Source organism: Camelus bactrianus, chromosome 13, assembly GCF_048773025.1.
Source record: "Camelus bactrianus isolate YW-2024 breed Bactrian camel chromosome 13, ASM4877302v1, whole genome shotgun sequence".
Taxonomy (NCBI): Eukaryota; Metazoa; Chordata; class Mammalia; order Artiodactyla; family Camelidae; genus Camelus; species Camelus bactrianus.
Window position 1 is genome coordinate 20,456,565 of NC_133551.1, and position 24,188 is coordinate 20,480,752.

At 34.7% G+C, this 24,188-nt stretch overlaps 1 protein-coding gene across 1 annotated transcript in view; it reads left to right on the top strand.

Annotated features, from left to right (window-relative positions):
* Positions 1 to 24,188, top strand: part of ADGRL4 (adhesion G protein-coupled receptor L4) — a 110,534-nt gene that overhangs the window by 2,079 nt on the left and 84,267 nt on the right. The window lies entirely within an intron of this gene.

Below are 24,188 nucleotides of genomic sequence, written 5' to 3' on the forward strand. Positions count from 1 at the left end.
CCTGCATACCCAGCATATATGCCCTGGAGCGAGAGAGAGAGAGACAGAAAGAAAAATTTGAAATATATTCTTGTCTGAAAAAGATCCCATTTATGGAACTTTAAGCTAGAGCCCAGAGCAAAAATGCCCAGAAAATCCCTCCTCAGGTACAATTTAGCCCATCGGCTTGATGAACAGATCACCATCCAGTAATCAAATTTGCGTCATTTTTTGTCTGTGGTTTTCATCACCACCACTCCTCTTCTTTCCTAAAGGCTCGCGCAATCTTTCTTTATTCTTGCTTTCATTTTTAGTAGAATCTAGTTTGAAGTAGGTCAACAGAGCAGCATTCTATGCAGGAGAGAGAGAGAAAGAAAAATTCCAAGTAACATAAATTAGTTTTAAAATATAATTAAATGGCAAGTTCACATTAGAACTGTGTGGTATTACACTCCTAAATGTATTTAAGATAACATGGACTTTTTCTAATTAAGCCAGGATATTGTACATTGTTAATATTGCATGTGTTTGCTTATAGCATAAACAAGTTGTGTCTGGTGATTCAATTTGATAGGCTCTTAAAAAAGATTAAATATGCAATATATAGTAAGACCAGACCTCATCATAATTAGTTTAATGTTTAAAAAATGTGGAGCAAAGCTGCAGTTGCTTAATGGTGCATTAGATCAGGCGTTTCTGCTTGTACATACAGCCGGGATTTGTCATTTACTATTCTACAAGCACTAGAAAATTCCTTCCATAAATAATCTTAGGTCTTTATTGTGTACTTAATTGAACGGCATTACAGCAAGTTGATAGTTGAGTGACCTTCAAAATACTGCATCAAACATATTAGTGTGCTTTTCCACTAATCATTACAAATTGCACCCCAGCACTTCATAAGCAGCGTTGCCTTTTTGTTATTTAGATACTTTTCAGCTGTCATGATTACCATCGTAAACATCAATAATTTTTGACAATTTGGACCTTCCGCAGCCAACCAGCTTCTAATCATGTTTTTAATGATTTCTTCTAAAAACACATCTTCCATTATCTGATGCAGTTGTTTTTCCCCCATGCTGTTAAGTCAATAGCCAGCTGAAGGGCAGATAATATTTTCCGTGGAAAATAAAAATATTTCAAGACCTTTGGCCCTGCAGTTTCTTTTCGCACAGAACATAATTTGAATGGGAATTTTCTTCTGAACTTAAATTCTCTCCTTATTTAAAGAATGTTATATATTCACTTGTTTTAATATTCACTGTCTGAGGTTTCCAATGTCCTCTTAACAGTGTTCAAACCATGGTTTTTATCTTTTTCACCTTTTACTAATTCACTGACAGATTTTTGACACTTTTTTCCAGAAATATATTTAATATTGTTTTGGAATTAAAGCACTGTATTTTCAAATGCTGGATAGTCGAGGTTGTATTTTGGGTTTGAAGAGTTTGAAGATCTCTAAAGAGATCCCCCACCTTTCTTTATATTTCTCTAAGACTGTTGGTAGGCTATTAAGAAATCACTGGACAGAAGTTCTGTTACAGAGGATGCCTACTTCTTGAGGAAGGAAAGTTGATTTTTTTTTTGGCATCATTAACATCATCTTCATCATCTTTATAATCTTCAAAAAATCTGGCTCCCTCAAAGGCGTGCCAAATAAATGTTATGTAGTAACCCAACATTGCTAAATGTATTCTGTTCCAAGAGCTAGTTTTGAACAAGTTATTCAGAATTGGGATTGCATGGTCCCCTAGAAACAAGTTTCAATAGCAGTGAATTTATTTCATTTAATTATCTTTTTATTGAACCGTATTTATTGAGTACTTTCATCATCGTCATTGTCGTCAGCACTGAATCGAAGATACTAATTAGCATAATGCCTTCATCCGTTATTACTCCCATTTTATCTACAAGGAAATAGAGTCTTAAGAAGGTTAGGTGAAATTCTCAGCTGACACAGCAAATAAGTGATGGAGCCAAGATTTAAGCCCAAGTCTGTCTAATTCCAGTGCCTGCATTATTACTCGTTCTGTTTGACCCATAAGGCCTCTGCTTAACAAACACTGCTATGCGCTTGGATTAACATCATAAATAAGAAATTGGCCTTGATTTCTAGTATGTCTGAGGACAGTTACAGAACTATTTTAATGATTTGATACAATGTTATAAAAAGTATAAAAAGAGGTAAATTTGAGATGTGCAATCAACTGCAGGGAAGCTTTCCAATTGGAGGTGACATTTAAGCTTAGAATTGAGAATAAATAGGTCTTATCAAGATTGCCAAAGTGACAAAGAGAAGTCAGGCAAAAGGAATCAGCAGTGACAAAGACCTAGAAGTTGAACACGTGTGTATTTTTAAGGCACTCCTAAGTATTTCATGCTGGAAATGTATCACAGGGTCCACTAGCTGAGGGATCAGTGGGAATTCAGTCAAGGTGTCCAGGGCATGGACTTTATTCTGTTAACAATAAAAAAAAAAAAAAAAAAAAGCTATTGGCAGGTATTAAGTAGCTGAGTTACACGATACATAGTGTGTGTTACAAAGATGGCCCCGTTAGGTCGAGTAAGAAAGGATTAGCTGGCAGCCCACAAAAGGCTACCTTCCCAATCTATAAAACAAATAGCACTTCCCATTTGTACAGTTCATTATAGTTTATGCTGCTTCTACCCAATATAGTTTTAATTTTCATAACAAGCTTTTGAAATAAAATCTACAGTTGCTGTCTTTTACTCACAAACACCATCATGACTGGTTATAACCAGCTTTTGCTGGGCTCCATGCTGTCGCCTTTTGAACATAGAGAAGCAGGACTTTGGAAGCTTAAGCGATTTTCCCAGCGTCCCAAGGCTAACCTGGAAAAGCTAGGACTCAAGCCCTGGGACCTCAGCCTTCTGCAGATTACCAAAACTGTCAGCATATTACTAGTCACCTGATATATTTAGTGTAGTACATGTTTTTAAACCAGATGGGTAGAACAGTATCATGTGAATAGGAATTTATTTTTTACCACTGTATTGAGGCATTAATGGAGTTTATTTACACACTCATCTCTATGCTGATAAGTATATTTTAAGATAAAAAATGGAAAAGTTTGTGTAGAAATTTGGGGGTACAGTCAAAGGCTTTTGAAATTGTTGAAGATATTTAACCATAAAATTTAAGTTATTTTAATTCTTTAGACGTACACTGCTATTGCTATTCCTTATGGTTCTCAGTATATTTTTGGTTACCTTCTGGTGCATAATAATTACAAATATAGGAAGTGAAAGATTCCTCCTCCTCCAGGTAATAAGGAAGGTGTTAAAAAAAGGGAAGGAAAGTTGAAAGGGCTGGAAGAATCTTTGTGCACACCTGGAACACAGTGCTGGCTGAGTTGGAATCAGCTGAGCTGTGAGAAGGAGAAGCAGGGACGGGGGAAGGAGGCTGTGCAGTGCGTGTTGGGTACGAGGATGGACGGGTGCGAGAAAGTGGTCTCCCAGCTCTCGTACAAACTCATTAAGTGGGGCTGTGTTCTTGGACGTGTCGTGGAATCTGAACGGGGAGGAGGGAAACAATTGCCCCGGTTAAGGTCACGAAGGCTCAGGAAGGATGCAACGGACTACCTGTACACATGTGCAGAAGTCTTTCCATAGCGCAGAACATGCCTGCTATGAACAGCGTCACAAGCACTTCACAGGGAAGCATGCCTGCACTCAGGGGGACATACTGTATGATTGAAAAGCAGTTTTTCATTATTATCTAATAACCGTACGTATGCTTGTAAAACTCAACGGGAAGAACACCATCATAAACTAGAGAGCAGCGTGATGGTGGTAAAGGCAGAGAGAACTGCGTCACGATGGCTTTCCAAGAGTCAGAAAGAAGGAGTCGTCCAGGGGTTTATAATGTGAGAAAAATATTAATTAAAATAGTCCACTAGCATGAATCTGCCCAGGCTGAAACTGACGTGCTGAGGACACGTGATTGCTTCCACAATAGTTGTTCTTCAGTAATAAAGAGGATGCGCATTAAAATGGGTGAACCAAGAATCATCAGAACAGATGCAAAGCATACAAAATGTGTGTGTGTGTCGTACATATACACAGACGTTAACGCAGTAAGATTTACTATCTAAACTATGTCCTAATAATAGCTGCCATTTTAAATATTTAATGAACTGGTAATGTCTGTGATAGAAATGTGAACAGAAAGGTTGCTGTTAAGTATTCTTCTTTGCATCACATCTCCACGATATTTCATATTTAATCATGTAGTCACATTTATATGATATGTGTGTGTGTGTGTGTTTATATACCTTTTGACTTTTATGAGGTCATGTTACGTATGTCAATGATTTTTAAAAACAAGCATGTCAGAATAACATAAACTAGTGGATATCACCCACTTCTCACTCAAATAAATGTAATTATGAGATAATTCAATTATGAAAATGATGCCGCCAGTACTCAATATTTTATTAGAACTCTCACTTTATATATAATATAATAAATTAAATTATTTAACTGTATGTGTATATTTCCCTGTCCTCAATGGCAGTGAGATTTTGAGAGTGGATTTAATTTTCAGAAACAGCTAAGAGAAACTTTCAGCCAAATTTCATGGGTAAACTGGAAGATTACTTGCCAAAATTGTTTTAAGAAAATAGTGTATGGTTAAAAAGTAATATGAAGTGAAATATTTTGCATGCATAGCCTGGAACAAAGACAATTCAAAAAATTTTGAAATGCTTTGGTATTATATATAATAGCGAGATCAGTGGAATAACTGTACTGGCTTGCATATTGTTAATTCTCATTCGGATGCTTATGTTCTGTGATTTATTTAAAGATAGGTGTGTTATTTTCATGTGTTCATCTCAAACATTACCTATTCTTCATGAATGCCATTCCAAAAATATTGTTAGTATCTCTAGCTCTAAAAGTAACAAAGAGACCTAATACATTGTTGAACTAGATTCTAAGTGTATGCCAGCTTATTCAGAAATATATTTATTTTGCAGTTATTAATGAAAATATTTTATAAAATAAACATTACAATGTAGGACAAATATGGCATAAAATGTATCAGTGCATTTTGGGGAACAGACCAAGCATTTTCTTGTATGATCAAACACCATAATTACCTTTAGAAATGATTGAGAAAGAGGCAAGATCATTTACTTATTTTAACAATGGGTGTATATATTTTGTCTCTGTCAGTTTCAAAATTTATTATAGCTTTGAGAATTTAGAAAATGGTACCCTTAATAACTTAGCATACCAACATGGTGTTTCTGTTACCGAAAAAAGGTGGTCCATCAGTTTAGCTTTGCATATCCTGGCAAATTAAATACTCTCTTGACCCAAGTTAGTCTATTTATTAGGTGAGACAGTTTGGAACAAAAACAAGGAAAGTTAAAGTTTACAAATTATTTTTAAATTGTACCCATGTATAACTTCTGTGCAGTTACAAACCCTGAAGGTGGAGTGGCTCAAAACTGCCTCTAAGAAAGCCGTTGTTCACAGAAACTTCTAAACCTTGTCTTTTTGACTTAAATCTTCAAATGGTCTCTTTTGAATATTTTTTTTTCATTTCTTATCAGGCATCATCAGCTTTCCTGGTAGTTCATCTGCAACCTCTCTTGTCCTTTTACATTTATTAAATTTTATGTTACTGGAACTTAGGAGTAGAAAATTGAGCAGCAGTCGGGACAAACATTTTCTTTGATTTCTTTCTCTCTCTCTCCCTCCGTCTCTCTCTCTCTCCTTCTTTTTCTCCTTCTCTCTTTTCTCCTTATTCCAATCCTTGGAAAGAAATGCCTTTTGGTTTTTAAGTAATATTTAAAGAATATTGAAAGATTTGGAAATATATGTTTCAATAACATTGCACACACATCTTCCTTCATATGTAATTTGTTACTAAAATTCTTAAGGAAGCAAATGTTTTTGTAAAACAAACATATTTTTACATATTCCAGAGGAATTTCTTAGGTAAATGAATACTAATACAAAAAAAAATTGATACACAGCTATCTAGAAACACATCAGAGTGAACTCCAATTTTTTTTTTTTTAAAGTGAGGTACAGGTTTCCCTGGGACTTCTTGTACTGAATGGAAAATGTAACCAATTTAAGGAATGAGAGTCTAAATTAACTCAAGGCTTACATTCCAGGATGCATGATTTCTGTGAACTTCATCCAAATAAATAAAATAACCTTTGCCAATTTCAGAAGTCCTTTTCCTTGTACTGGAAATACGACCTCTTTCATCTGTTGACAAGAAAGGTGACAATACAGAGGATAAACTCAACCACAATAATTAGATGGAACGTCCTCAGAATATTCACTCCTTAAGATTACAGATTCCTTTAACATACAGAAAGAGAAAAATAAAAGAATAAACCATTATAAAAACTTTCTTTAAGCTCATGTTTTAGTTTAAAAAAAAAAAAAGACACAGGGCTTGCTTCTGTCACCTGAGTTTCAGTGATCAGCTTCACAGTTTTAAAACTAAAAACTTGATCTGACTTGACAATGCCATTTTTACAGACTGAGTTTCAGGGATCATTTTTCTAAATCATCCTTCGTGTTTATCTCATAGGGCAACTATGAGAATTAATGAAGTACAAACTAAGAAATACCTTGAGATTTTAAAGAAAGGTTTAAGATGAACATAAGATTACAGATTTTCCCAAATAGTCTATAATGAAACATGAAAATATTTATTCATGTAGAAGTCTCATTTATTTTTAATTATTTTTAATCAGTATTTTCTAGGTGGATTACTTGCATATTTAGGATCAGAAAAGTAGTATCAGATAACTAATGACACAGAATTAAACCAAAATAGTAAAAATAAGCATGGAACTTCTGAGTTCCAATTTCAGTCATCAAAAAGACTTATTCAAAATTCTGTGTTAAATCAGTCTAGATAAAACTTACCATCTGATTTGACATTATTAGAGTCTTGGTTTTTTTTTTTTTTTCCCAAGTGAAGACTATCTTTTTTTGTTTTTACTTCAGGCTAAAACATTAATTCATCATATACATACACAGATATATGCTGCTGATAAAGCATCAATAACAATAAAAATTTGGTATCATTTTTTCTAGGATTAGTTTTCATTTTGCATGCAAAGTGAGCATGGAGTTTCCCCCAGCTTATATTTTCTGTCCAGTCACATCTTTAGGAGCTGCTAGGAAATTTAAATTAAATGAAGATTGCACTCTAGCTGTGGAATTTTCCTACATTTTAGCCCTCTGTTGCTTTTTAAGAGAATAATGATATAAAGAAGAACAGAGGAATTTGAGGAATAGAACCTTTAACACAACGAAGTGACTGACTGAGTCTCAGTTTTTCTGCTTCGTTTATTATAGCTCTACTGTTTTGTCAGTACGTTAAGATTTCTAACCTTATTTGGCAAAATTGATGGCCTTTCCTCTGTTCTGGGACTGTCAGTGCTCTATAGTCCCAGTTTTAATGGGCATCACATACTTCGTATCCAACTTCCAGTTATTTCGGAAGCAAATTAACCAGTCTTCTGATTATCCGTTTTCCCATTATTTCTCTTCTTTCTTATGCAATCTCTTTAATGCTTAAGTAAGTGACTTCAGATTTACAGCTTACTCACAAGAAAAGAGTAATATTGATGTTAATTTTCGTGCTTTCTGTGAGCTAGACTATTCTAAGCACTTTACATGAGTTTATAAATTTAATCCTCATAACAATTTTGAAGTAAGGGCTAATATTATCCTCAATTAATAGATTAAAGAATTTTCCCAGAGAAAACACATTCAGACAATTGCCTCATATGGTCCTCAAACTACTATGTGAGGTACGTCTACAAATAATGAAATTGAATCTCATTAAAATAAAAATGAATTGTGGTTTAACCCCTCCTACCTCTATTTCGCTTTTTTGGCACTACGTTATCAAAATAACTGATAAAAAGAAAAAAAAATGTGTAGTGTCTATATTTATGATACCTTAGGAATAAGTGCATGCAAATTAAAACTATTTATAAACTTTAATATCTTGATGACATTCTTAGACCAGGAGCAATTGTTTAGCTCCTGTTCATCTACCTCCTAAATCTGTAAAGTCAGAGAAGGGCCATGAGAAGTCTATAAATTAAGAATGAACTTCTCAAAGCAAAATCCAGTGCTACAAACAGGGCAGTTCAGAATATACAAACAGGGCTTCAGTGAAGACAATGTCTTTTCCCTGGGGTGGAGATATTCTTTCCCCTTCCTGGAAAGGGAGTGGAAATCTTGGTGACTGGTTGAGACATTATTTTCCTAAGGCTACATAAATTTCCCATTGGTGTTTACTCCCAAATGAAGCCAAGAAAACACTATCAAAGGAAACCTTGTCATTTGCCTGTCATCCCTGAAAATTAATGCCACCTTTCTGCCCGCTCCTCACCTATGCTACCTGGAATATTGCCTGAACATTGCTGTGCCCCACCCACACAGGAAACTTGAAGCTTTATTGCACTGAAGAGGTCGTAATTGTCTGGCAGGCAAAATCAGGGCCACGCTACCTGTGGTAATCAACATTGTTCTCTAGTTATAAACATGAGGGTCATTTAAGGATAACCAGTCACTGGAGAAAAGCCAAAAATACAGACACAACGATGAATAAATAGAACAACTGGCCTGAAAAAAAAAAAAAAAAGACACTTTTTAGGGAGAGAAGAGAGCTTGAAGGAAAAACTCCAGTTCATACCCCCAAAATGATTCTCAAAAATTTTGTATCCAAACAAACAAAGCAAATAGGCTTCTCTGGACGAAAGAGCTATCATACCACAAAAAAATACTTTCTTCTTCGGTAGATCCCATAAACTTTGTGCTATTCAGCTCCTTGTACCGTCTTTCTCCTTGTCCTCATCTCCTTTAATAGCAGTAGGAATCAAGACAATAAGCTGGTAAAATTGTCAGTAATGCAAGCCAGGGCTTAAAAATCACCAGAAGATGGAGACTAAAGTCTCTGGTCCTGAGTTTCCTTTCCTACAAAAATGATCACACATACAACAGGGGAGCTACAAATTTCAAATTTATTTACACATCAGTGGACGATACACCTGAATAAGTCCAGACACACTTCAGTTCATCAGTTCAATATCACCCTCCATTTATAATAATCCAATTTCACCCCCCACCATGATCTTTTCCATTATCCATGCCCAGACCTCTCCCAAATTCCTCCCCTACTTTATCTCAAAGGTGATGTGTTTTCTAACCATAATTGTATAATTTGCCCTTGATTTTTCACATTATAATTTGAGGATGAAGCCCTTGCTTGGTACCCAGGAAAAAGTGTGTTGTTTTAAGAACCTCTGCCCCATTTGATTCAACTCAGACTTTGCTTTTGACTCACTTATAACATCTGTGGTTATAATATTGTAATTACCTGCAGTTTCCAACCTATGTTGTTTGTTCCCCCCAAGTGATTTCCTTAATCCACTAGTTAATAGTCTTTCTTGTTCCTGCAAAACAAACCTGTTTTTCTCTTCCAGTAAAATCTATTTATCTTCTAATCTATATTATTCCCAAATTGAGGCAATAATGTGCAATGGAATGACAGAAAAATAATACCCAAAGACTGCAGAACTAAAAGGCAAAGGTGGAAAATATGAGAAGAAAACCAAGAAATGGGGACTAAACATGGAGAACCGAATATCCATCTAATAGAAGAAGGATCTGACAAAATGTAGCAGAGAAAATAACAAAAGATATAAAGTCTCTGAGACTAATTCTGGCTTAAAGAAGCGGGGAGGTATATTTTAGAAATCCTGTGATATTATCTCATCATCTTAAAAAGAAAATTTCTACACCAAAATCTTATCTTCCAGGTTTCCATTATTGGATCCCTCTTTTATATCCTTTTATCCCAGCCCGATGACTTGGAACCCTCCGGGTGTGCCAAGCCCTAGTAACTAGATTCTCAGGAATAAATTTTAATATTATTGTGTCAAAGTCTCCAAGCTTGTTATGTATATTCTAGTCCTGTTCAAGTGGGATTCTCACGGCATTGGACTAGGAGCATTATTAATGTCTCTTACAATTTTAAAATTATTTGATTCTATTATTGTGAGACATTTATTTGAACTGTAGCCAATTTCCAGCTCATCTACTTTTTTGGATAGCTAACAGATTTTTGGCTCAGTTGGAAACATGAACGTGAAACTGATCTGGATTTTGGTCTCTTGCCTCTAAACTCAGTGCACTTTCCACTGTGCTATCCTGCTTGACTGATCTCTGGAGCTGGCGTGACCAGTGCGGGTGATGCTTTCATCTGCTTGCATGTGCTCCCTCGTCCCTACTCCTAACCGTAACGCCGCCATGATAGTCTTTTCTGCTGAACCAGGTTGTGACCCCAAAGTTCCCCAGGTGGATGTTACAAATCAGTAGAGGTTGGAACATAAATAAAACGTATTTTCCACTATTTCCAACAAGAAAACTTGTTTTCTCTGGTGTCTTCTTTGTTTGGAAGGAATTTCTGGACCCGAATTCAGTGAACCCCCCCCCCCCCGTATTACAGTCCTAAAAGTAAGGTATTAAATATAATACAATCAGCAAAGAAGTACAATACCAGAGTCACCTAAATCACTAAAAACCCACAAGAAACCTATAAAACCTTGATTTTTATATTTGCTCCCCTGTGGGAGAGGTTTAGCACTGTCGTAGGTGACTGAGTGTACTCCCTTTGAATAAAATGGTACACGTATTCATTTTGTAGGGAGGAGGGTTGTAAGTCATGTAATTTTATAAGCGCCATTTAACAAACAATCTGAACAAAACGCTTTGAAATGGTTCTTGCCCTTGTGTTGCAGTTTCCAAAGAACACTGATGACTGTGAGATGAGCCAGGGATGGTGTGAGTGGACTTGATTAGAGGGGCGGTCTTCTCTGCTGGAAACCTGTGCCCAAATTTCTCCATTCTGAGGATTTCATATTTTTCCAGGCATCAAAATACTTTGTGTCAGATTCAATAAATGGGACAGGATCATCAATTGTGTGTGTGCTCAGGGGAGAAACTGGACACTTTCAATGTTGGAAATACTATAATCTGAGACTCATTGTCTGAGACCCAGTACTCATGTCACTTTCTCAGCAAGGCCTTTCTCATTTCTATATGTTAAGGACAATTGTTTGTTTTTTCATGTTGTCATATTTCCTTTTTATTTTTGTATTAATATGTAATATTGGAAAAAGTTTTGATGGAGTCTGTCTGCATTTAATACCACCTGGGGACTCCCCCAAATGACTGCTATTTGGGGACAATGACTAATTCTTTTTGACTGTATCCTTGGACACTCCTGAAATTCCTTGGATTGAATCTGTAAAATACAATGGATTGTTTTTGAGTACTTATTCTGATTGATTGGTACCCCATTCTTATCATTTCTTGCCTGTGCTGAATTTATTAAGACACTGTGGACAGTATTCCTGCTTGAATGGATCCAAGACTATCCATCATAGCCAGATGGAAAAATTTGTGTGAATGATCAGTTAGCACCATAACCTTCATGTTGGTTTTCTCCAAACTATCTTCATCTTCCTTCTTCATTTTGAATAATCCACTGTGCAAGACTGACTTTGCATTAACTTATCTACTGCTCTTTTGAACATTTTTGTGGACTAGGAAGTGGTATGTCCTAAGGCAGGGTCATTTGCAATATGGGCACTAATGTCTTGTGATGACCTCCTATTTTTGAAGCACCCACACTCTCATTCATCTTCAGAGTCCCAGGAGTCACAGTGACTATGTTATTTTCTTCTGCATTTTGTGTAAGAAATATGCCATTTTCACAATCTTAGGAAGTGTGACATTATTGGTATGTAACAAAATAATATTCTTACTTCTAATCATATTTGTACTTTGTTCTTTCTTTAATTGCAAAAAAGAATTCAAGTCTATGTGCAATTGAAAATACCTGTCCCACATTTATCATTCTTTGCAGTGAGCTAATCATTTTTAAATACACCATTACATAGAGCTATATTTATTCTTCAGTTGCCTACTTAAGGTAAAGTTTTATTTTTTTTTTCATTAATGCGTGCAAAGTGAAGGACTGTTAATAAAACAGATTGCATTGTGTTTATTTAAATCAGGCTCTAAATTCATTTAAAGTAGAATAAGTGATCACATGAATGAATTGGGAAGAAATAAAATATTCTTACTCTCTGTGACTTTACTTCATTAGAATTTTAATGCTTCCAATATATTGATTATGAAGAAAATTATGAAGATTATGAAGAAAATACTGTCTCCATCCACAAACATGTTTTGTTTAATCCTTAAAAAAATGTGTTTTAACCCTTCCCAAGAGTTATTCACATCCTTGCTTTAGAAAAGATTCTTTCCATTCTGTTTAGCAGTGCTGAAATCAACCAAAAGATTACATGTTTAGGAGGATGTGTGAAAAATGCTTTGAAAAACTCTAGTATATTACCTCAGATGATTTCTTCTTCCTGTTTTCTTGAAATATGATTTTATATCCTATATTTTACCAACTTTCAAACTGGTCCCAAGAATCTGAATTTACAATAGATTTTGTAGAATTTGTTAGTCAGCTGTATGAGATAATACCACTGTGTAGTGTTTAGTATGCAACATTTGTATAAATGTTTCAAATATTTTGAACCATAAAAACCATAAAACAAATCATATTTGTCTGGCATGAAAATTGTGATTTTCTGAATATTAAAACCTTAAGGCTATATTAATTGAAATATTTCAGTTCCTTTAACCTTTTTGGTTCACTGCCATTGAGAAAAAAAGGCACCAGGGCTTAAATTACTGTAGTCTCATGGGTAGTTGTGAGTAGGATGATAATAAGGATATTAGGGGAAAAAATACTCTTGTTTAAAGAAATTGGAATATAGAGAAACAACTCCAGTACCTGAATGGAATAAGTAATGTATTTTATATTCAGGTCAAAGAGTTTCCATTAAAAACTTGGTTATCTTGAGTGTCTTTGGTCAGACAAGCTCAATTCCTACAAGGTCCCTTTACATGGAACTTACTGCAAAAGAATGCTATTTTCCATATTAGCATGATTTCTCCCACAATTTCTGTTCAGGTACTTAATTTATATTATCAAGAAATCCTCATTCATAAACAGTTTCATGGGTTAGAATTGTTTAAAAGTTCCCAAATAAATTGCTGGAAGGTAGAATGCCAGAACTGTTCAAACCTTGTACGTATTTTAAGGAGGAAATTAACACTTTGGTCCTTTATTTGCCATGGAAAAAGATAATGACGTTCTCTAGAAGATTAGAATCTAACCAAACATTGTAGGCTATATATAGCATACAAAGCCTTGTGCCATTTGTGAAAACGCTCTCAGGCAGAACACCCAATGGCTGAGTTTCTGTGCTATATTTTTTAGGCACGCAGATTTAATTTAGAGATTATGGTTTGAAAATAAAATTTACTGTATGAGTGTTTTTGGCTGATAAGAAATTGATTTCGTGACCTTGCTACACATTAATTGAAAGATCTGGCAATGTGTCTTGACGAAGTTTAAGGAACCACACACACTTGGAAGCATGTCATTCCTTCCTGCTGAACTCGCTAGTTAATCACTTTGTCACCATGATAGGGAAGGAAACTACTTTTCGCTACTGTGGGGTCTGCATAATCTCCTCCCATGACATAGCAAGTAGATTTTACGTAATTGACATTATGTTTAGTTGTTTCACATTGAAAGTGGAGCCTTTAAGAGTATATCATTTATAGATTAATATGGTGTTTTATATTTTCTAATATTTTAAAGGTTCTATTTATCAAATTAAAAATTGAAAAGTGTGTGCACATGGGCCCAGATAGACATAAATATTATTAGTTATGTAAGCTATTCAATAAATTTTAGAATGCATTTTTATAATAGAATGAAAGTAGCTAAGTTGTCAGCATTCTCTACGTCTTAAATGTTAGCTTATTTTATTGATGGTAACTCAGGTTGTATTTACAGAGGGAAAAAATGAATTGCAGAGAAGAGTTAAAACAAATTGTGAAATCTGTAAAAATCTTCCCAGAGAACACCAAAATATATGTATGTTTTCCTTGCGATTCTTTGGGTTTACTAACTAGATCAGGTATCTATGCAGTAATTATCCAGAAAAGTGGACACCTCCATTTTACTTCTCTTTTGTGAGTGTAACCTCAGAACTAAAATTTTGGTCATACTTATTTAGAGACGTCATGCTGTTGGCCCTCTGCTGATCAAGAACACATCCTAAGTCTTAACAAATTTATAATTAAAAATAGAATTGAAGTCATGTTTAACATTGAGAACTCAAAGTGGGAAGGGAAGGAATGTGCTGTATTTGTGCATTTTTGATAATTAAAGTTGAGATGTACAGACAACAAAATCAATGTTGACAAGATTGAACAGAAGTTGAGGTGGTTTAACACTTGCTTGGTAGTTCTGCGTTTGTGGAAAAATGTTGATATTTTGAAATAAGAGAGTTCTGTATCCTTTGTGTCAGAAAGGTTCTTATGCCAGGTTTCCTGGTGCCATATGGTGGATAAGTTCTGAAGATAATTTCTGGACCTTTATAAACACAGAAACCGTTTGAGAATACTAAAAAAAGTACAGCAAATCTCTGCTGTGTATGCAATGCAGGAAGGCAAGCAGATGCTCGATTACAGTGTTATGTTTGTTCAACGAGTGTGATGTTCACTGCAGCAGTTTCATAACGCAACACCATGTGGAGAACAACGGTTTTTTAAATGTGTTTTGGACTTTGAATTTCAGTTGATTAGTAGATAAATATGTCTGAAAATTTTCAATAGAGGAATTAGCTGTTGTTTTACAGTCCATAATGTCTTTACAGTTATCTTTTAAGAAATCAGATGGCTGCTTTAAGAATAAAGAAGAATGAAGTTAATCTGAGGTTTTAGATTATAACCCATAATACACTTTCATTATTACGTTGAGAAAAGAAGACCTGTCTTATCAATTATTGGTGATACTTTTTTTTAATTTTTTAAATTGAAGTATAATAGATTTACAATGTTGTGTTAATTTCTGGTGTACAGCATAGTGATTCATTTGTACACACATACTTTTTTCATATTCATTGGCAATACAGTTTTATAAAAAGATTCCAGCGATTCATAAATTATGATCCAAGGACTTAGTACCAATCAATAATGCCTTAATATTTGAAGATCAATTCCTTCATTAATAGGAAAGAAATTATCCTTATAACAATAATTAAAACTGAACGATACACTTAGAAATATGGTACATTTAGGGAGGAGAATTTAAAATAAAATTTTGACCTATGATAAATATTCAAAACTAGAATATCAAGTACAAATAATGAATATAGGGGAGAAGAAATGACTATTGTTTATTTCAAAGTAGATTTCAGCAAATGAAGCGTTACAATGGAGACCCACTTGGGAAATCTGTGCCTCAACTTTTTAGATTCAGCTACTGCTGACAGTTTTAACTGAGACTGATCAAAAGTAGAATTACAGTTTATTGGAAGGGGCATGGCTATGGCTGTAGCAGAGCCTCTGAGGAAGCCGGCCCTCGGGTGGAATCCTGGTTCTGTCATTTATTAGCTGTCATAGTTGAACCAATTCCTATATGGTGTACACGTAATCAACTTCAAAATATTTTTTAAAGATTAAAGAAGAGAATACGAATATAGCACTTAGCCATGTTACTGGCCATATAGAAAGACCTCAGTAAGTGAACTGTTATTAATGTAAATATTAATATTCGGTCACTTCCTGCCAAATTGTTTTTGGTAGGCTCATTTTTTTCTACTTTTCCAAACCATCCAGAAAGTCAGATTAAGATCATCTAGGCAGCTAGGCTCTGTCAATAAGGTTACACATATAATAACAAAGTACTCCTCTGCTTTTCCCAGACTCTGTGAACAGCCAGCACCTGTGAGCACTTAACCACACACCTAACATAAGGGTATATGATGTCTAACTTGTTAATGGTTTATTAATTCTCAACTTATATTTTAGGCTTGCTGTGTCTGAAGGAAAAAAAAATTATGACTTACTTATTAGTAAGCTTTCTTTAAAGAGTGATTTTTGTTAAATTTCCTTTGTACCAGTCATCTGGGTCAGCATGGTGGGAGACTGAATTTAACATAGAAGCCTGTTTAAAAAGAATATTTAGGAACTAACGTTTCCCAAATTGTATATATGTATACACCAATAAGTTATTTTTTTTTAATGTTTAACATTGAAGACATGATACTTAATGGAGGATATAAAGTACAGTAGGAAACAGATTTTAAAAGTATAAACTATCAGAAAACAGCTTGTTCTAGTCACTATAAATATTTTTCATAACTGATTAACAAACATATAAATATTCATATTTTTTATTGCTCAGAAACATAGGGCTTACATGAAAACTTGAACAAATCTATATATTATGACACTCTAAATATTTTTGTTTGACATAACAAATCACCTACTGAAATTAGCTATTTAAACATATATGAAGATTGATAAATACACGGAAAAATAGAAAAGTAATGGATATTTCTACATATGAGGTTTTATTTTTGTCATTATTATTATGCAATTTAAAAAGAGACTTCCAGGATACTTTAGTATAAAGTTTATTAGAAGAAAAAGATACATATGTACATTGTGTGTATATAAATAATAAAGTTGCTATGTATAATAAGATTACCGTATTTATAATAAGATCCATGTATATAATAATAAGATTAATTTGTCATTGAATAAGGAAAAAAACTAGGCTAAATACAAATTCAAATGAAAAGGCATCCTTCTGAAACTAAATTTCAACTAAATATATTCTAAAAACTTCTTAGCACTTGGCGAGTGGTGAAAATTCCTATGAGTCTCTCCTAAGTTTAAATTTCCTCCTCCCTACGTTTTTTTTTAACATGTCATTTCAAAATTATTTTCAAGGAGTTAATGGCCATTTGAACTTTTTAAAAATTTCTGCAAATAAAGTGTTTAAATCCTGAATATAATAACATTTGTTTGGTTTTTATTACTTTCATTTTGTAATTTGGCAAGAAAGTACTAGGTTATATCTTACATTTCTTTACTTTTTTAAAATTTCTAATGTATTTTTCAACTTTTATTTTAATTTGTCAATATTCCTAAATTACAGACACACAAAAATGCTGCAGCTATTTAAAAAATACTTTAAGTAGTATGATAAATAATACCTTATCATAAGCATAAAAGTCTAGTCTGTAATTAGCATAGATTACTTTTTTAACAACAGAGCAATAAGGTTGAATCAGATCCGATGCTTTTTTGTATAATTTACCATTCATTAGTTCATGCATTCACTCACTCAAAAAATACTTGTTGAGCACCTGTGATGTAACAGGTACTTTTTAGGGTTAAATATAATGCCATGAGCAAGCATATGTGGCTCTTGTGGATTTTAGAAGGACTGAAAACATCAAAAACACAATTACACAAATGATTACTTAATCGTCTGAGTGGTCTGGGTGGTCATGAAGACTCATAAGGAGACAACGTTTGAGCTGAGGGCTGAGTTGGGAGGTAGCCTGATGAAGCATGTACCCGAGGATAGATATGGCAGGCAGGAACGATCAGTATATCACAGTGGAAGCGCAGAATGAATGATGAATAAATGCAAATTCTAAGAACAAAAATAAGTTGAAGTGTAGCTGGTCCAGTGCTGTAATTATAGAAGATGTATCTAACACGCTGTGGTCAGTGACCATATTTTGATGAGATGTGAAGTACACCTCTTAGATTTACAGTCTGAACCATTGGGGGGATGTTGATGCGTTTGATAAGAGAAATCTACATAGAGGGAAATGATGAGTTCTGTTTTGGACATAGTATGACTGTCATGCTATTCTTATATCTAGGTGGAGACAATAATAGTCTGGAACACAGAAAAGTCTTGAATAGACAGGAAATTTTTGGAGTCATTAGCAGAATACTGATGTTAATTAATGGAAGCCGTGGAAGCAAATATGATTGCCTAGAGAGACTACATAAGAGAGATCATAGAATGAAAACAAAGAGGAGTTAAGCTCAGGTCCTAAGAGACTAAAATCTTTAATCAGCAGAGAAAGGAAAATTGACATAGGAGGTTCAGAAATGTGGCCTCAAAGGTAGGGAGAACTTGTGTGTTATCATTAAAGATAAGGAAATGGGTATTTCAAGAAAGAGGAAGAGTTCAGTTTCAAATGCTATTGAAAGACCCAGTGAAAATTGAAAAAAGTTTAGTAACTATTTTAACAAAGTGTTCGAATAGTGACATTAGCAAGGATTACTTGGGTGAAATTTTGGTGACTGAATCCAATCTAGAATGGGTTGAGTCATGGCTGAGAAGCAAAGAAATCATTTTAAGTTGTATGGCTATGAAAGTAAAAGAAACAGCCGATATGGAAATTGACCAAATGTGAAGGTTGTTGGAAAGAATTGAGTAGACAAAGAGTAGAAGATGAGAGAAAAGAAAGAGTAGCTTCAATGAAGACAAAAACGGAGGGGATCTCAAGCACAGGAAAAGCCAAGCTAAGTGGGAGTGTAGAACAGAGGGAGATTCTGGCTTCCATGTGGGCACAGATGCAGGTTTGGCATCCAGAGCGTCCTCACGTGCTATTTTGAAGCCTTGAGGGATGGGGGACAAAAGAGGGAGGAAATGTGTCTCGTCTAGGAAAATGACAGGAGTCTTGAGATATTGAAAAGGAAAGGATAGCAACAAAAAAATTATCCACATAAAATAACCAAGAAGTGTCCAGAGCGGGATGCTAGATGATCGTTCCAATGATGTCATGCTTCCTGTCTTCTCCCACAGATGAGCATCATGATTTCTGTCTTAGTTCTGGCTGCTATTAAAAATATATATATATACCGTAATGACTGGGTGGCTTAAACAGTAAGCATTTATGTCAAAGTTCTGAAGGCTGGGAAGTTCAGGATCAATGTGTCAGCAGAGTGGATGTCTGGAGAGAACACCCTTCCAGGTCTAAAGATGGCCATTTTCCTTTTGTACCTTCACGTGGTGCAGAGGGAGCGCTCTAGTAACTGCATCCCCTTAAAGGGGCACTAATCCCATCATGAGAGTTCTACCTTCATGACCTAATTACCTCCCAAAGGCCCCACATCCAAACACCATCACACTGGCGGATTAGGGATTCAATATTTGAATTTTGAGGGGGCACAGATATTCAATCCATAGCAGTACCCTTTACCAACATTGACTGAATAGTGCCTTGGAATTTTCTCAAGAGTAGTCTATTGATCAATAACTACCAAATAATTAGAATTGACATGGAAATCAAGCCTATTCTAACTAATGATGGTGATTTTTTTTTATCCTATGTTCGTGCTATAAATTAGAATTTTTAGACTACACATCTATGTCATTTATTTATAAATGATATTTGCAGCACTCAACATTATGTAACACCCCAAAACTGAAATGGGAAAAGGAAAAGATATCAGTAAATGAAGAAATGCTAACATTTTCCTGTGTCTCAGTAGATTATTTTGCACATGCTTTGGGGTGAATTTCCCCCACTGTAATTTGGAGACAACTAGTACTGGCGAGGTCCTCTTTGACAAGTGTCCCCTGGTAGCCTGTCTTAAATGATGCATGGAAATTGTAATTCATGTGTTTTCTGTTAGGTATTGATTTATATATTGAGATTTAAAGCTCTTTTTAACAAATGTTCTTGGTAGTGAAAAAAAATCATCTGAGATTGAAAATTTACTATTAAAAATAGCACTGACAGCTCCTTCCAAAATATCCTTTTTAAATGATATTTTAAATCATGCCATGATTTATCTATTTTTGTTTCATGACACATGTATTAAGATTAAAGTGCCTTCAAAGCATCCTAATGCTACAGAACACCTCCCTTATGGTCAAATTCATTTTTTTAGACTTTCTATGCAATCTCTTTTGCAAAATACATTTTTTTCCTGTTTTTGATAATCTTTTGAGGCATGAACGTAAATTGTTTACAGTCATTTTGAATAGGACACCAGCTGCTTTTAGTTGTGATGAGTCAACAACTTGGAAAATATTTGAATTTGAGTAGAAATATAGTTTGTATTTGGATTTCAATTGTCTTTGATTAGTTGCAAAATATTATTCCATATCACATCTTTTGAAAGTCTGAATACAAGAAGAAAAAATAACGCGTACTGCTTTTTAAAAAATTGACATCTTTGTTGCAGATTTCATTACCGAAAAAGACAGTCATATTTCTGCTATATCGAAACAAATATGAATCATGTTTTTTCACATATTGCTTAAGTTTTGCCACTCATGTCTTCCACCAACTAAGAGGATGGTCTTATATATAATTTTTGTTTTTCATCTTCTTTTGCATGGGAAATGAGAGATAATATGCCTGTCACCAATCTGGAATTGCCATTGGAGGAAGCATATTATGATAGTATGTTAGTTGTGCAAAACAACTAGAAGGTCAAAATTAAGATACTGTTGTTAGATTTATCAAGTAAAGAACCAACTCTAATCTTTTGTTTATAAACATTATTCTTTGTTTTTATAAGAGTGAGATATGTATATACTTGTTATAAAAATTTCAAGCCTTTAAAAAGTATAAAACAAAAAATCACTAAAATCCCCAAACCCCCCAAGCCAGCTGTTATGTATTTAATGAACACTATTCTGGAGATCTTTCTCTAGACACCTCTTAAAGGACATTATAGACAAGGGAAATGATTGATAAAAGATAGATAGATAGATAGATAGGCTATTATTTTACCGAAAGTTGCCACTCTTATTTCACTAGATTTAACAAAAGAAAACGAATATACAATTACAACTGAAAGTATATAATACACTGTATACTGAAAAATGCTGACGCTTGTTTTACTAGAAATTAACAGAAGAAACTGAAATGAAACTGAAAGAATTGCTGATTGTAGATTTCTATTTTTGACCACCAGAGAAATAAATTTTTAAGTAACTGTGGAAATAAAAGAAAAAATGTAAATAGAATCAGAGTGCTGAGATAAATTTTTTAACCACTCATTTTAGTTTCAAACAGTACCAGGTTGCCTGTTGCTGTAAAAGATGAACTGATTATCATAGTAACACTTTTCCCTTCCCTTCCGTTTTTACCTGGTTTTTGTTGCTTCTCCTATTTTTGCTTTATCGAGGCTTACACTACTGATTCTCTGTTCTCCCACAATTTCTACAGAAGTTTAATCTTGCTTTTACGTTTAAACGCTTTTAGTGCTTCCCTTGAGTAATTGTCACTATTGAGGCTCCATTTCTGGGATTAAAAACACACCTCCTCTAATTAGCTGAATTTCATCACTGAGAATGTTTTTTTCAAGAAGAATTTCTGACCACTATATTCTCTGTTCCTCTGTATATGAAAATGTCTAACAGCTCCTTTTGTACTTGAAAATCTTGCCTAGACATACTATTTTTAAGTCACACTGTCTTTTCATTAGAACTTGGTACACCGTTTTTTGTACCTCCTGCAGCTCACTGCTGTCATGCCAAAGATGCCGGCTAGCCTAAATTTTACCTCTCACAGTCGATGTGTCTTTTCTGTTTACATAGCTACAATCAAAATTTAGTCAGACTGTATGCTGAGAGACATTTTCCTTTTCTATTCGTTTTCCTTTAGTAGTACCCATCATTTTTAGTTTGCATAATTAACTAAACAAGCCAAAGATAATCATTATCTCTACATAGATTTCAAAATATAATGCCTTAACTGTTTCAACACCTGTCGCTCATTTTTATCTGACTTGTCATTATAGTCCAATATTTTAGTTTGGTATTTTTTGATCCCTTAAATTAGGCATTATTATTTTGAAATAATAGTATAATAATAAAAATAATAAGAGCTATAAGTTGCTCACTTTGTGCCTGGAACTGTTCTAGGATCTTAGCTTCTATTAACTCGTATAAGCCTCAAATATCTGTCTTTCAGATGTGAAAACTAATATAGCGCCAACGATCACACAGCTGACTAATGACTGAATGAGATTTGAAACACAAGCAGGCCAGCTCCAGAAAATATGTGCTAAACCGCTTCTCCGCTGTCTCTCTGAGTGCACTGCTGATGGAGTGATGTTATTTTCGATCTACCTGGTTACTTATCCATTTCTTTCTCACCTTCCTGTCGTGTTTACCATTCCTTCTTTCTGGGCTCCACATTCTTTGCCCTGAAGTTCATCATTGGTAGCAAATATACAGAGTTTGTTTATTTAAAGATGCTCGTAATTTTTTATTGAATTTATTTGAATGTAACATTTTGAGTTAACAGATAAATTTCCCTAAGAATTTTGAAGGTATATGGTACATTATTTTCTAGTCATCACTGTTCAAAAAAGTCAGTGGTCATTTATCTTTGCAGGTCATCTATCTTTTCTCTGTAGTTGTACATATTAATCATCTCAGACTGCTACAACACACCACCACAGACTAGGCGGCTTAAACAACAGAAATTTATTTTCTCACAGTTCTGGAGGCTGGAAGTCTGAGATCAGGGTGCCAGCAGGTCTGTTCCTGGCTAGCAGATTGTCAACCTCTTGCTTTGTCCTCAGACTCACATGGTAGAAAGAGACAGAGGGAGAGGGATACAGAGAGACAGAAAGAGAGAGATAGAGGGAGAGAACGCTGATGTCTCTTCTTGCAGGGGACTAATCCCATTGGACCAAGGTCCCACTGCCATGGCCTCATCCAACCCTAATTACCTGCTAAAACCCTGTCTCCAAATATCATCACATTAGGGGTCAAGGCCTCAACATGTGGATTTGGGGGGACACAAACATTGTTTATAACACTATTTATAAGATCGTCTCTTGTGTTTCACAGTGATGTGTCCAGGTTTAGATTTCTTTTTATTTCTCAAGGCTTGGAATTTTATTTCCTGTATTTAAACATTCTTTTCTTCAATTCTATAGCTTTTTCATTTACTAACTGTTAAAATAATCATTTAATCTCATTGGAATTCCAGCCAAATGTTCTCTTTCATTCTTCATGTCTCAGACCTCTGTTGCACTACCCATCTCTTTGTTGATATATGATACACATTTAAGTAACTTTGTCAGATCTAACTGTACATCAACACTTTTTTACAATTATAGCTAATCTGTTGTGTTGCAATCTGCTAAATTATTAACTGCAACCATTTTTTAAATTCGAGAATTTCTACTTGATTCTTTTAAATTCTTTTGAGCCCTTAATAGAAACATTTTTGTTCCTTTTACATATTTTAAATTTCATCACTTATCACTTTCACGTTTTAAACATAGTTATTTTATGTATTTCAATAATTCCATGTATAAAAGATCCTAAACTTCTTACTGATTGTTCCTGCTGATCCTCAGAAATGGTGAGGTTGTGAATGTGTGTGTGTTGTTTTAGTTGTAGAATTTACTATAGCCAGTCTTTCTGTTTCGGGTCCCTGTGATCCCTGTGTCAAGGATCTTTCTACGAAGGAAGAATATTCATTGGCTTCTTGCAGCTACCATGCCCTCATCACCACCATCTCAGAGTCCCTTTCAACTAGTTTGTCAGCTTGGGGTTTCCGTAGTGACAGGCATGTTATTACGGATTCTGAAATGTCCCCCACATACTGCCTAGGCCAAGACAGATCATTGTTTATGTTCCCTTTTTTCCCTGGTGAAGACCATGTAAAGTCCATCCTTTTACTAAGTGCAAAGTCCTTTGATGTCTAAGCAGTGACTTTAAGCAGTGGTTTTACTCTTGGCTTCATCTTGCGTAAGTTCAGTCCTTGTCTCTTCTCCCAGAGAACCCACTGAAAATCATCACCCCCAAAAAGTCCTTTGAGGCTTAGTTTTACATCCTAGTTTTTAATCTTCCTCTTCATTTTTGTCTCTGAGGATTTCTCATACTTTCTAATATGCTCAGTTTTGCCTTTAAGAGTATGATTGTTTTACTTGTCGTATTTTATCTGGTATTTCTAGTGTCTTGTTGGAGAAAGATATTAAGATTATCTAGTCTTAATATAGTTAGACTATAAATTCAAAACTTCGTAAGTCGTCTTATGACTATGAAGAAAGCTAGCCCGAGGCAAAAAGCATCAGTACTGTGGGTAACAGAGCAGAAAGAGGAAATAACCTTGGTGGTACGGTTGTGCTGCTAAATTCATCAGCCCTGTGTCACTCTAAGGCTACACTTTTCCTCTTGTGAGATAATCAATTGCCTTATGATTTAAACCACTTCGAAATGGGTTTTCTTTTATAGTCGGAAGCAC